The sequence below is a fragment of the Lissotriton vulgaris genome, chromosome 8 (assembly GCF_964263255.1).
Source record: "Lissotriton vulgaris chromosome 8, aLisVul1.2, whole genome shotgun sequence".
Taxonomy (NCBI): Eukaryota; Metazoa; Chordata; class Amphibia; order Caudata; family Salamandridae; genus Lissotriton; species Lissotriton vulgaris.
The window spans coordinates 686,523,489-686,535,829 of NC_141696.1; the positions used below are offsets into that span (position 1 = coordinate 686,523,489).

Below are 12,341 nucleotides of genomic sequence, written 5' to 3' on the forward strand. Positions count from 1 at the left end.
TCCTCTACACCTATTGGCTTTCAGATCCCTATGTAGAATTTTCCCAAAAGAGGAGGCCAGAGGCTACTTTCACAAGAACAAGCTAGCCAGGTGGCTTGTCTGAAAGAGGCACACTTAGTGCTATAGGTACAAGAGTATGGTGAGTAACTTGTACTTAATTGTTCTGCACCTCCAGGCTCATGGGAGTAATATATAAACTGTCCAACAAGCCAGGATGTAGACAGGAATCCAACTCAAATCCACAAGCAATCTCGTCTACAAGAACACAAGAGCGAGGGATCCAGTTTGAGTGGGTAATCTAGACTTGCAACTAAGAGGAACCTGGATACTGCCAGAAGAACTGCACTGAATTAAACCTTGATGTCTGGTGCTACACCCACTTCATAAGGGGGAGAAGAGCCAAACAAATGAATGACCTGTAGTTAGAGGACCAACGGACTGGGGCTAATAACAGTGAAAGTGGAGAAAGGAAAGCTTTGACGCCTAGGAAACAAAAAGGCCCCAGCCCTCCTGTTTAAGGCGCTGTTACCCTGTGGGTTAAGGGGTGAGCAAAAGTCATAAAAAATTACAGAAGTCGTCTCAGTCTTGCAAAGGACATTTGCCTGGGAAGGCTACCTCTCAGATGACTTCCTAAGTACTTAAGCAAGGTGACCAGACCAAGGAATCCCAGAAATAGGAAGTTCAAGAAAAAAACAAAAGTAACACTCAAATTAAGCAAGGGAAGAAAACAAACTTCAACTTTTTCCAAGAATCCAACCAGGTCCAAAATGAAAGAAGAGGACGAAACTACAGGCAACTCAGTAAAAATGTAAGAGACTGAGTAGTAGGCTACCTGCCACATGAAAACTACTGCTTAAAGCTTCCAAATTCCAGAGATGGGAAGGTGCACCGGAGGACAACTGTGCAAGGGTAGGGAGGTCCCAGTTAGACTGTGAGAAAATCCAATTAAGCCTTTGTTGAAAGATTCAAAAGGACCATCAATAAGGCAGTAAGTTGTAAAAGTGCAGCTCTGAAGAAACACTCCCAAAAAAGCCACCTTGCAGAAATTGGTCAGGTACTGCATGTAGAAGAATCAAAAAAGAACCTTATCAAAAAGGAGGTCCAAGGTCTCATGGGCTTCCCTGCAGAGTAATGTAGAGTAATGGGAGGACCTCTGCCAACAATCACCCCAAGGACAATGTGTCTGAATTCTGTGCAGGCGCAATGTCAGGTGAAATGAGGTCAACTATACTAGACTATCACATATCCTCTCAAATGGGCTGACCAGAATCCTTTCAAGGAAACGTTTTGCGGGCAACAATTAAGACCCATAATCAGGCTGTGAAAAACAAAGTAATGGATAACTGCTTGAATTCATCTCAGCCACTGGTAATTACTCTGGGCCTCATTCCACTTCACTGCACTCAGCATTTTACTCTAAATAGAGAAACAGACAAAGCAGTCTGGGTCTGTTGTGTTCTTAGAGAGGCTCTAACTGGCCATGGAGGTAGGCAGTGTCAGTCCCATGCAACCGTTGATTGGGTGCCCCGAGTAAGACATGCCCTGGACTCACAACTCTTACATAAAAGATCTCAGAGGAGCAAAAGAGACTCATGAAAGAACTGTCCCTGACTGGACACAGGAAGACAAAACATTCTAGGTTTCCAGGGGGTTTCTGTAGCAGAGGTTTCAGGTGGCTCCAATACAGCAGTCTGCAAGGGAGAAGCTTCCTAGGGTGATAAGGGAATAGGAGGAGGAGCATCCCTAGACAAAAGTGGAATCCTGTATTTTTTCTTACTCCAAAAGAGGAGAGAAGAACTCCGCACCACCCGCACTCCCTAGAGAGAGAGAGAGCGAGAGAGGGAGGGGAAGCATTTGGTTCAGCTTCACAATGACACATTTTAATGGCTAATTAATACGTTTGGAGGAAGTTACTTCCAAAAAATGGGTAAATGTAAAATAAAGGACTGTTACAGCAGGTCTCCATCGGAAAAACAAAATGGGTAAATAACCTAATAAATAAGTTAAAAACAAACCTTAGAACAACCGGTGCATGTCGGCTTTGGTTGTTTATAAAATTGAGATTCAAGAGTAGCAGTAAGTTTTGATAAAAGATAGGCCCTTCTAAAACATTGTAATGTAGCACAGTTCTTTATAACAGCATCACTTCTGTAAATTAGTTCTAAATTTAATATACAAATATATTATCCAAAACCCTCCAGTGAGCGTTTCTAAATATAATTATTGAGAGGTTTATCAAGCACGCACAGGGCTAGACACCAGCAGAATTGATTTTTTTACTTTTAGTTTAATTTTGAAATATTGTTGTCAAAGCAGCTATGCGTTTGCATTCAGCATTTAACGTTTTTATTGTTTGTTAACCTATCCTTTGCTTCTCTTGCATTAACAAAAGCGGAGGATGAAAGGGTTGCAAATTTAGGAGGGGGCTATATTTTTCTGAAATCCTCTTTTGTGTTAGATCTTTGATGGGAACATGTTTTCTATTTAAAATAACCAGTCCTTTAACTAACTGCAACATCGCAACCCAGACAATATCGTTTTTGACTGGGCTCTGCCTTATTTAGTAACCTGTAACTATACAAACGTCTGCAGCAGCTATTTGCTTTAACTTCCCCTTTGGCAAACATGTAATTTCCTTCCACTGCCAAGCTGATTGTGACGGTATATAAACAACCCACGTGTGTAATTTTAAACTCATAAATAGAGAACCGTGGTAGGTAGTTTTTAGAGCAAACCACCAATTTAACTCAGCTCGAATTGGTGCAGGGTTCACAGCCAAGGTCCCCTTACACACATAAAAGCGAAAAAAAACCTTGCTGACTAGAGCTGTTCAAATACCTCAGCAGACGCGTGTGAGAGGTGCTCACAGTGCCAAAAAGATGGTTTCCGAGGCTAAGTAAACCTGCAGAGGAAGTAGATGAACAAAAAAATAAACGATATAAATTTAGAATAGCTGTGCAAGCCTTTAATAACAAACCCACGAAATACTGAAAAAAAGGACCAATTAAACGACTAAAAAAAGCCACATGATACAATGAGTTTGTTTTTTAGCCAATCTACTCACATTACCGAGAGGGCACAAATGTTCATATCAATACCAAATATTTTTAAGTGTAGAATTTCCTATCAAACAAAATAAAGCTGAGGAGTTAAGACATCAGTAGAAGGCTTCGTCCAAGTGGTCTGAAAAAATAAATTAAATTATGTACTATTTAATTTTCAATGATGTACATATTTGGCAATCAAGGAGACCAAGCAATTGTTTATCACTAGCGATTTAAAAGAATTTAAACCCCGAGGAACTAAAGTTATACATGTCAGAGTATGAGTTCCTACAAAACAGAACCGTTTTATATCTTTTCCAGGAGCCCGAAAATCACGGACCCGATTCCGAGCTGGAGAGAAGAGAAAAATGGCCTGAGAACCACACTTACTAGGGCCACCTGAGTGACAGACCTCCCAGACCCAGTCCTTGATACTTGAATGAACTTTTGCACTTTTGTCTAAAGGTGTTAAAAAATGATGTATATTTTGGCATGCTTAACCTTCATGCACAGCATTAAACCCTTTGCTGCTAGGTCCCCCGCGCCCCTCGCCCTCCCTCGCCCTCCCCCCCCCCCCACCCCACCCCAGTGCTATGCCTTTTTCTGGCTATTTGGGATACTTTGCGCTTTGGCCCCTGTAACTTTTCATCCACATAAGGTATCCAAGCCAAATTTGCGTCCTTTTCTTCCAACTCATGGGGATTTTAAAGGTACCCAGGACCCAGAAATTAGCCAAAATACAGCTACATTTAATTTTTGGGGGAAAAACAGGGAAAAAAGTGCTGCAGAAGAAAGTGTCTGTTTTTTTCCCTGCAAATGGTATCAACAAAGAGTTTGTGGTGCTGAAATCATCATCTTTCCAGCTTTCAGGGACAAGCAGACTTTTGTTAGCAAACCAAAATGATTTACACAGTTTTGGCATTTTACTGAGACATAGCCTAGACTTTTTGTACTTTTAAACTCCTTCCAGTTAGTAGAAGAAATGGGTATGAAAGGTGTAATGGATCCCGGAAAGCTATACATTTCTGAAAAGGAGACAAAATTAATAATTCAGCAAGGTGTCATTTGTGTAGACCCTTCAAGGTTTTTTTTATTAGAAACTAACAGTTGAAAAAGAGAAAAATTGAAAATTAGTTGAAAAAAACAGCAATTTATGCTGTTTTCACCTGTAACTTCTTCTAAGTATGACAGCTTTTTGAAAACAATATAACGTTACATCTGCTGGACCCTTCTGATTGTTTGGAATATATAGGACTTGTAGGTTCACCAAGAACCCGAGGAACCCAGAGCCAATAACTGAGCAGTGTCTTGCAATGGTCTTTCATTGTGTACCAGGTATATATAGCACTTTATTTGGTAAAATATAAAGAGTGAAAAATGGGTATCAAAGTAAGGGGAACAAAATATAGAGTTTAGAAACAGTAGCTATTTGCACATCGCTGAAATTCTGGGTACCCATACTAGCTTGTGAATTATAAGACATTTTTCAAAGTGACTCATTTTTTACACATTGTTGTACATTTGGAAGGCAAAAATGCATAGAAAGTCAATAGGTAATAACAGTTACTCTACAATTCTGTGTCCCGAGTCTCTCAATAAAAACAGTACCTCACTTGTGTGGGTAGGCCTAGTGCCCATGACAGGAAACGGCTCAAAACGCAACGCGGACACACCACATTTTTACAGCGAAAACTGACCCATTTTTTTGAAAAGTGCCTAGCTGTGAATTTTGAACCCTAGCTCTGCTTGCAGTTAGGGAAACCTACAAAACCTATACATGTTACCCAGAATCCCTTGCAAACCTCAGACTTTGTAAAAAAAAAAAAAATCATCCTCCCATTTCTGTGATGGAAAGTTCTGGAATATGCGTGGATCCACAAAATTTCACCTACCCCGCAATACACAAAGTGTTCTGCTAAAAATGGTACACAAGTGAGGTATCATTTTACTTGGGAGACTGAGGGGACTGCTCTGTGGTAGAACACTTGTGCCTGCACAATGATCCCACACAAAAATATGAGAAAAATTAGATTTTTTCAGCTAAATTTGAAGTTTGCAGGGGATTCTGGGAAGGAAAAGTTTGGGGGATGCACGCAAGCCATACCTCCATGAACTCCACTGTGTGTCTAGCTGTTAGAAATGTGTGGGTTTGGTAGGTTTCCCTAGATGCCCGCCGAGCCTGTGGCCAAAAACCAAGATGACCCCCACTGCAAAACCAGTTAATTTTGTGATAGGTAATTTTGATGTCTCCTCAATACGTTTTGGGCCCTTGCCTGTCGTGGGTACTTGACCCACCCATGAAAGTGGGGTACCATTTCTACCTGGAGATTTGGGGGAACGGTGGGTGGTAGGAAATTTGTGTCAGCCCGGTGATCCAACAACTTTTCCACACAGACGTTTGGGAAAAATATGATTTTTTCAGCTAAATCTGAGGTGTGCAGGGGATTCTGGGTAGGAAAACGTTGGTGGGTCTACACAAGCCATACCTCCCTGGACTCCCCTGCGTGTCTAGTTTTCAGAAATGTGTGGGTTTAGTAGGTTTGTCAAGATAGCTGCCGAGCCCAGGGCCAAACACCCAGGTGACTCCCCCTTACAAAACCAGGTCATTTTGTGACAAGTAATTTTGATGTCTCCTCAATGCGTTTTGGGCCCTTGCCTACTTGTGTGGATTGGCCAAGTGTCTATGACATGGAAAGGCCAAAAACGTGTAGAAATTCAGGGGGTCCAAAAGCTGGTCTGAAAGGGTAGTTTGTTTATGTTTTTAGGCTGACTCTACTTTCGGCATCCACACAAGTGAGGTATCATTTTTCTCGGGAGACCAAGAGAATGCTGGGTAGTAGGAAATGTGTGCCTGCACGGTGATCCTAGAAATTACCCACACATAAATGTGAGCAAATGTGATTTTATAAGAACATTTGAGGTTTGAGGGGGATTCTGGGTAAGAAAACGCTGGGGGATTAATGCAAGCCACACTGCCAGCCAAAAGGCAGTACACGCACACAACCATCGCCATAAAACACCAGCCAAGCAATGTCCATGCACACTGCCAGCCAAGCGTCACTCACACACTCCACCAGCCAAGCTCCACCCTGGCGGACTGCTGTTCCATCGGCCCTTGTGCTAGTAAAAAGCACTGCTCTCACTTTTGCTACTGCGACCGTAGCACAAGTTACTACTTGTGTAACGATATATCTGTAAGAGACATTAGTTAGTGATAGATTCCTTACCTTAGAATATCCCCAAGCGTCAGGCTGGATCCGGAAATTTTTGCGTAGCAATACCCCTGCGCGTCGGTAGGCGTCGTCTGCGGCTCCGCGTCAGTCGTCGTTAGCACCGGAATGACGTCGGAGTACTTAGACGCCACCCATGCACGCTGACGTCAGTTCTGATACACAGCTTTTCCGCGCCAGATACGCAGAGCCATGATAGAACCAACACTGGTGCCATGAAACTAGGGCCCTGAAAGGGGATGACCTTAACCCTAGATATCGGTTCGCAGAACGGGGAGGATGGGTGGGTCTGTAAGGAATCTATCACTAACTAATGTCTCTTACAGATATATCGTTACACAAGTAGTAACTTGTGCAGCTGAAAGAGACACGTTAGTGATAGATTCCTTACCTTAGAATAGATACCCCAGCAATGCCAACCCCGGTGGTGGGTCTGCGAACCAATATCACACCCGAAAGTCCTGGAGGACGGAACGGCCAAAGAAGCCATCCCTCCGGACTGGACTGTCCAGGCAGTAGTGTCTTGCGAACGTGTGCAGCGAGGCCCACGTCGCTGCCTGGCAAATGTCCTGTAAGGGGACTCCTCGGCCCAGGGCAGTTGTCGTTGCCGTGGCACGAGTGGAATGAGCTAGCAATCCAGCAGGGGGCTCCTTTCTCGCCATGGAGTAACATGCCTGGATACACAAGATGATCCACCGCGAAATGGTCCTCTTGTGTACTGCCTTTCCCTTCTTCGCGCCCACGTAACCAACAAAGAGTTGGTCATCCACCCGGAATTGGCGTGTGCGATCTAGGTAATAGGAGAACGCACGTTTTGGATCCAGCCGGTGGAGCCTCTCTTCCTCTTTCGAGGGATGCGGAGGCGGAAAGAAGGTGGGCAAAGTAATGGACTGCCCGATGTGGAAGGCCGTGACAACCTTGGGCAGAAAGGAAGGTCGTGTACGCAACACCACCTTATCAGGATGAACAGATAGGAAAGGTGGAGTAGAAGAAAGAGCTTGGAGCTCACTCACCCTCCTGGCAGAGGTGATGGCGACCAGGAAAGCAGTCTTAAATGTGAGGTGACGGAGAGGACAGTTATAGAGCGGCTCAAAGGGAGCACACATCAGATAAGTGAGAACAAGATTCAAGTCCCACTGGGGCATCACAAAGGGAACAGGAGGGAACATGTGTGTGATGCCCTTAAGAAATCTATTTACAATGGGGGACTTGAATAAGGAAGGCTGATCAGGTAGCCTTAAGAAGGCGGAAAGAGCAGAAAGGTACCCTTTAAGAGTGCCCAGAGCAGAACCCTGCTGGGCAAGGGAAAGAAGAAAGAGCAGCACTTCCGAAAGGGGTGCAGAGAGAGGATCCACAGCCTTTGCTGTGCACCATGCCACAAATCTGTTCCACCTGCAGGCGTATACCGACTTTGTGGAGGGACGCCTGGCTGCCAGAATGATATCACAGACTTCAGGAGGCAAGTCAAATGGCCTCAACTGCCGCCGCTCAATCTCCAAGCTTGTAGGTGGAGACTGGACAGGTTCGGGTGCAGCACCGTCCCCTGCAGCTGCGACAGAAGGTCCTCCCGAAGAGGCAGACGAATCGGGGGATCGACTGAAATGCTGAGTAGCTCGGGATACCAGTATCTTCGTGCCCAGTCCGAAGCCACAAGGATAACCTGGGCCCGGTCGCGCCTGATCTTCTTCAGCACTCTGGGCAGAAGTGGTATAGGCGGAAAGGCAGACAATAGACCGCAACTCCACTCGCGACGAAAAGCGTCTCCGAGCGAGTGCCGCCTTGGAAATTCCAACGCGCAGAACTGATGACATTACGCGTTCTCTTCTGTGGCGAATAGATCTAACCAAGGCTCTCCCCATTGCTGAAAGAGACCTTGCGCCACGTCCGAGTTCAGACGCCATTCGTGATCCATCATGCACCGACGGCTGAGTTTGTCTGCCCTGGCATTCAGAGAGCCTGCCAGGTGTTGAACCACCAGGGTCACGTCCTGATGTTCCAGCCATTGCCATAGGCGCAGAGCCTCCTGGCATAGGGTCTACGACCCCACTCCGCCTTGTTTGTTGCAGTACCACATGGCGGTGGTGTTGTCGGTGAACACTTGCACTACACTCCCCCGAACAGAGGGGAGGAATGCCTTCAGTGCTAGACTAATCGCCCGCAGCTCCAACATGTTGATATGGAGCCGGGACTCAGCCGGAGACCAGAGGCCTCTGATCTCCGCCTCTCCCATACGGCCCCCCCCGCCCTGGAGGGACGCGTCCGTCTCAACTACGTGCTCCGGGTGGGGTAGGCAGAGGGATCTGCCACTGACCCAGTCGCGGTCCGTGAGCCACCACTGCAGTTGTTTCGCAGTGCCCTCCGAGATCAAGACATGATCGGACAGGTTGCCCTGATGCTGGGCCCACTGAAACTCCAGGTCCCACTGCAGAGCCCGCATCCGCCACCTGGCGTGATGCACCATAAGGATGCAGGAGGCCATCAGCCCCAGAAGCCGCAGCGTCAACCTGACCGAGACTCGGGATAACGGCTGGGAGATGGGAATCAGAGCCTGAATATCCCGAACCCGCTGTTCGGGTGGGTAAACCCGAAACTGCACCGAGTCGAGAACCGCTCCGATGAAGAGGAGCTTCTGAGAGGGACACAGGTGTGACTTCGGCACATTGATGGAGAACCCCAGCAAGTGCAGGAGATCGGCCGTAGTCTGGAGGTGGGTGACGACTACCTGGGGCGAGCCCGCCTTCAACAACCAGTCGTCGAGGTAGGGGAAGACTGATACCCCCTGCCTGCGCAGATGAGCTGCGACCACCGCCATCACCTTTGTGAACACCCGTGGGGCGCTGGTAAGGCCGAAGGGGAGCACGGTAAACTGAAAGTGCTCTTGGCCTACCGTGAACCGCAGGTAACGCCGGTGGGCCGGCAGGACGGGGATGTGGAAATAAGCGTCCTGCAGGTCCAACGCTACCATCCAGTCTCCCGGGTCCAGGGCAGCCAGGACCTGAGCCAAAGTCAGCATCTTGAACTTCTCCTTCCGGAGGAAGCCGTTGACGTTCCGCAGGTCCAAGATAGGGCGTAGGCCCCCTTTGCCCTTCTTGGGCACCAGAAAGTAGTGGGAGTAACATCCACACCCTACTTCTGGCCCAGGAACGCGCTTGATTGCCCTCTTGGCCAAGAGGGCCGTGACTTCCTCTTGCAGAAGTTGCAAGTGATCCCCCGACACGCTGTGGCATGGATGGAGGGGATGCCTCGAAGGGGAGGGAGTAGCCCCTTCGGACAATCTGCAGCACCCACCTGTCCGAAGTGACTGTGTGCCAGTGGGAGAGGTGATGGTGAACCCTGCCTCCCACAGGCGTCACAAGGGCCTGAAAACTCGGACTAGGAAGGTTTTGAGGCAGGTGCTGCTGAGGGAGGTGTGGACTGGCCTCGCCCTCCGGGCATTGTGGCAGCACCTCCGCAACCGTGTCCCACAGAGTGTGGGTATAGCGGCCCAAGAGACAGGCGGTATTCACAGACCGCAGCCCTAAGCTAACAGACGAGAGAACCTTCTTCCCGAACTGTTCGTATCTCTTGGATTCCCTGTCGGGCGGGGCTGACGGGAATGCGGTCTGGGAGTTTGAGGCCTGGATGACCAGACTCTCGGGGTGGGGTGGGTGGACAAAAAGAATGGGTCGCCCGGGGCCGGGCGGTAGCGTCTGGCCACGTTCCTATCCACAGGCGGACCTGTGGCGGGCTTGGACCAAGTGCCCACAAGAACGTCACACAAGGCCTCATTGAACGGCAGCAGGGGCTCACTGGAGCTGGACTGCGGTTTGAGGACCTCTGTGAGGAGGTTAGTCCTCACGGCCGCGACGGGGAGCTTAAGGTTTAAGGCCTTAGCTGCCTTCGTCAACACTACACTATATGTAGAGCCCGCCTCCGAGGCCACAGTCGGAGGTGAGCTAAATCCAGTGTCTGGTGAAGTGTCAAGACCACTGGCCTCCCCAAGCTCATATGTCCAGTCCTGTTGAGACTGGCAATCTAGTGCCAGAGGGTCCTCGGACCCCTCCCAATCTTCCTCGTCACCTGTGTCCTGCAAACCAGGATTAGTAGACAGGGCCTCCTCGTGGAGATAAAAATCCCCAAAGGCCGACGGAATCGGCGCCCAGCGGCGCCCTTCCAGCGCCTGAGTCGGACCGCAGGAAACATTGGGGGCGGCAACCACAGTGGGTGCCGGGGGCGACACCCGTGGGGACGGCGCCTGTGAGGTCGTAAGGTCGACCGGCGACGTCCCGGATCCGGAGCCGGATCCGGCGAGGTCCTGCGGCGCCGAGACCGAATTCGCTGGCGGCGTCGGGGCCGAAGCGCCCGACCCGTTAGGACCTCCAGACGGAGTTGTTGGGCCCGAAGGCGCCACGGGAACCGACTGAGGAGGGAGGGCCCTCATGGCCATGAGGTACCTCTCGACCTCCTCCGGCGTCGCGCCGTGCCCAGGGACCCGAAGGTGTGGGGCAGGCGGCAACGCTAGCGACTCCCGCAGAGCCGCGTGGGTGGTGTCGCCAGAGCCCCCGGCCGCATCGTGCGAGCGTCGGGGTGGGTCGGAGGCTCGATGACGTCGCTCCGACCTCTCATGCCTCTTACCGGAGGACTTGGAACCAGACGACCGGTGTCCACTCCCGGAGCTTCGATGACTCCGACCTCGCGACCTGTCCCTCGACCTCCCGTGGGACCGGGACCTGGAGCGGCGCGGGGCCGACTGCCTCAGCTCGAGTCGCTTGCGGGACCGCTCCCGCCTAGCCTTCGACGTCAGAGCCCGACTTTCGGTGCAGGTTTGATCGTCATGGTCGAGGCCTAAGCACTTCAGGCACCGGCGATGGGGGTCCGTGACCGACATGAGTCGATCGCACTTCGAGGAAGGCTTGAACCCGGGCAACCCTGGCACCGATAGAGTCGAAGACTCGACAAAAAAGAGTGATCAAAAGACCAAAAAGTTCAGTCAAAAATTGACTGGGGGTAGAGCTTCTTCCGGATCTGCGCTAGCTGGTGCGGAAAAAAGAAGAACTGACGTCAGCGCGCATGGGCGGCGTCTAAGTACTCCGACGACGTCATTTCGGCGCTAACAAACGCCGACGACGGACGCGGAGCCGCAAACGACGCATACCGACGCGCAGGGGTATTGCTACGCAAAAATATCCGGATCCAGTCTGACGCCTGGGGATATTCGAAGGTAAGGAATCTATCACGAACGGGTCTCTTTCAGATTATTACAGCACTGCCGCAAACTGTCCCCCCGTTTACACACACACAAACTCTCCCTGGTTTTTAGTGGTTTTCTGCCTCCGCTTGGGTGTAGATGAGAATAAAAATATCATGTAAACAGTCAAAATGTGTGCCTAAAAAAAAGGGAGCGACCCTTGCCTATGCGGCTTCTCACTGGCATGCCCGTAAATATATCCCTGGTGCCTAGTGAGCTTTCTTCCAGGAGGGGGCAGAAAGCCTTTTTTAAGGTGGGGGGCATTAGCATGCCCATTTTGGGCAGCTCCCACCTCTACGTTATAAACAACAACAACAAAAAAACAATCCCTAGGGTCTAATGGGCTTTCTGCCACCCCTCCAAGGGGAAGATCAGGGGCTATTGCCCCATCTGCCACCTGGGGGTGGGGGGCAGAACGACTGTAGGATTTTGGGGGGGGCATTGGCATACCCATTTTGGGCAGCTCGCCCCCCCCCTAAAAACAAAATAAATAATCCCTGGCATCTAATGGGGCTTTCAGATTGGGGGCTACTGCCCCCATCTATCTCCCTGGGGGAGCAGAAAGACTGGAATTTTGCGGGGCTGGGGGCATTGGCATGCAGCCCCCACCCCTAATTGCAATGAAAACAAATCCCTGGCGTTTAGTGGGCTTTAGGCCCCCAAAATGGAGTAATATTTAAAGATAAACCAAAGACCTACAAGAAGCCAAGACTCACTGCATAAATAAACAAGTTAATTATCTTAGGTAATGCCTCTTTATGGCTGATACTCTATTTAACTGCAGACGCCTTACCTTATGATACTCTCCAGGCTCCAGACTGCATCTGGAAAACTTTCTCT

General features: G+C 49.4%; 1 protein-coding gene across 1 annotated transcript in view; it reads right to left on the minus strand.

The window, feature by feature from the left end:
* Window positions 1–12,341, minus strand: part of SMS (spermine synthase) — a 706,719-nt gene that overhangs the window by 21,825 nt on the left and 672,553 nt on the right. The gene's annotated exons all lie outside the window — the stretch shown is intronic.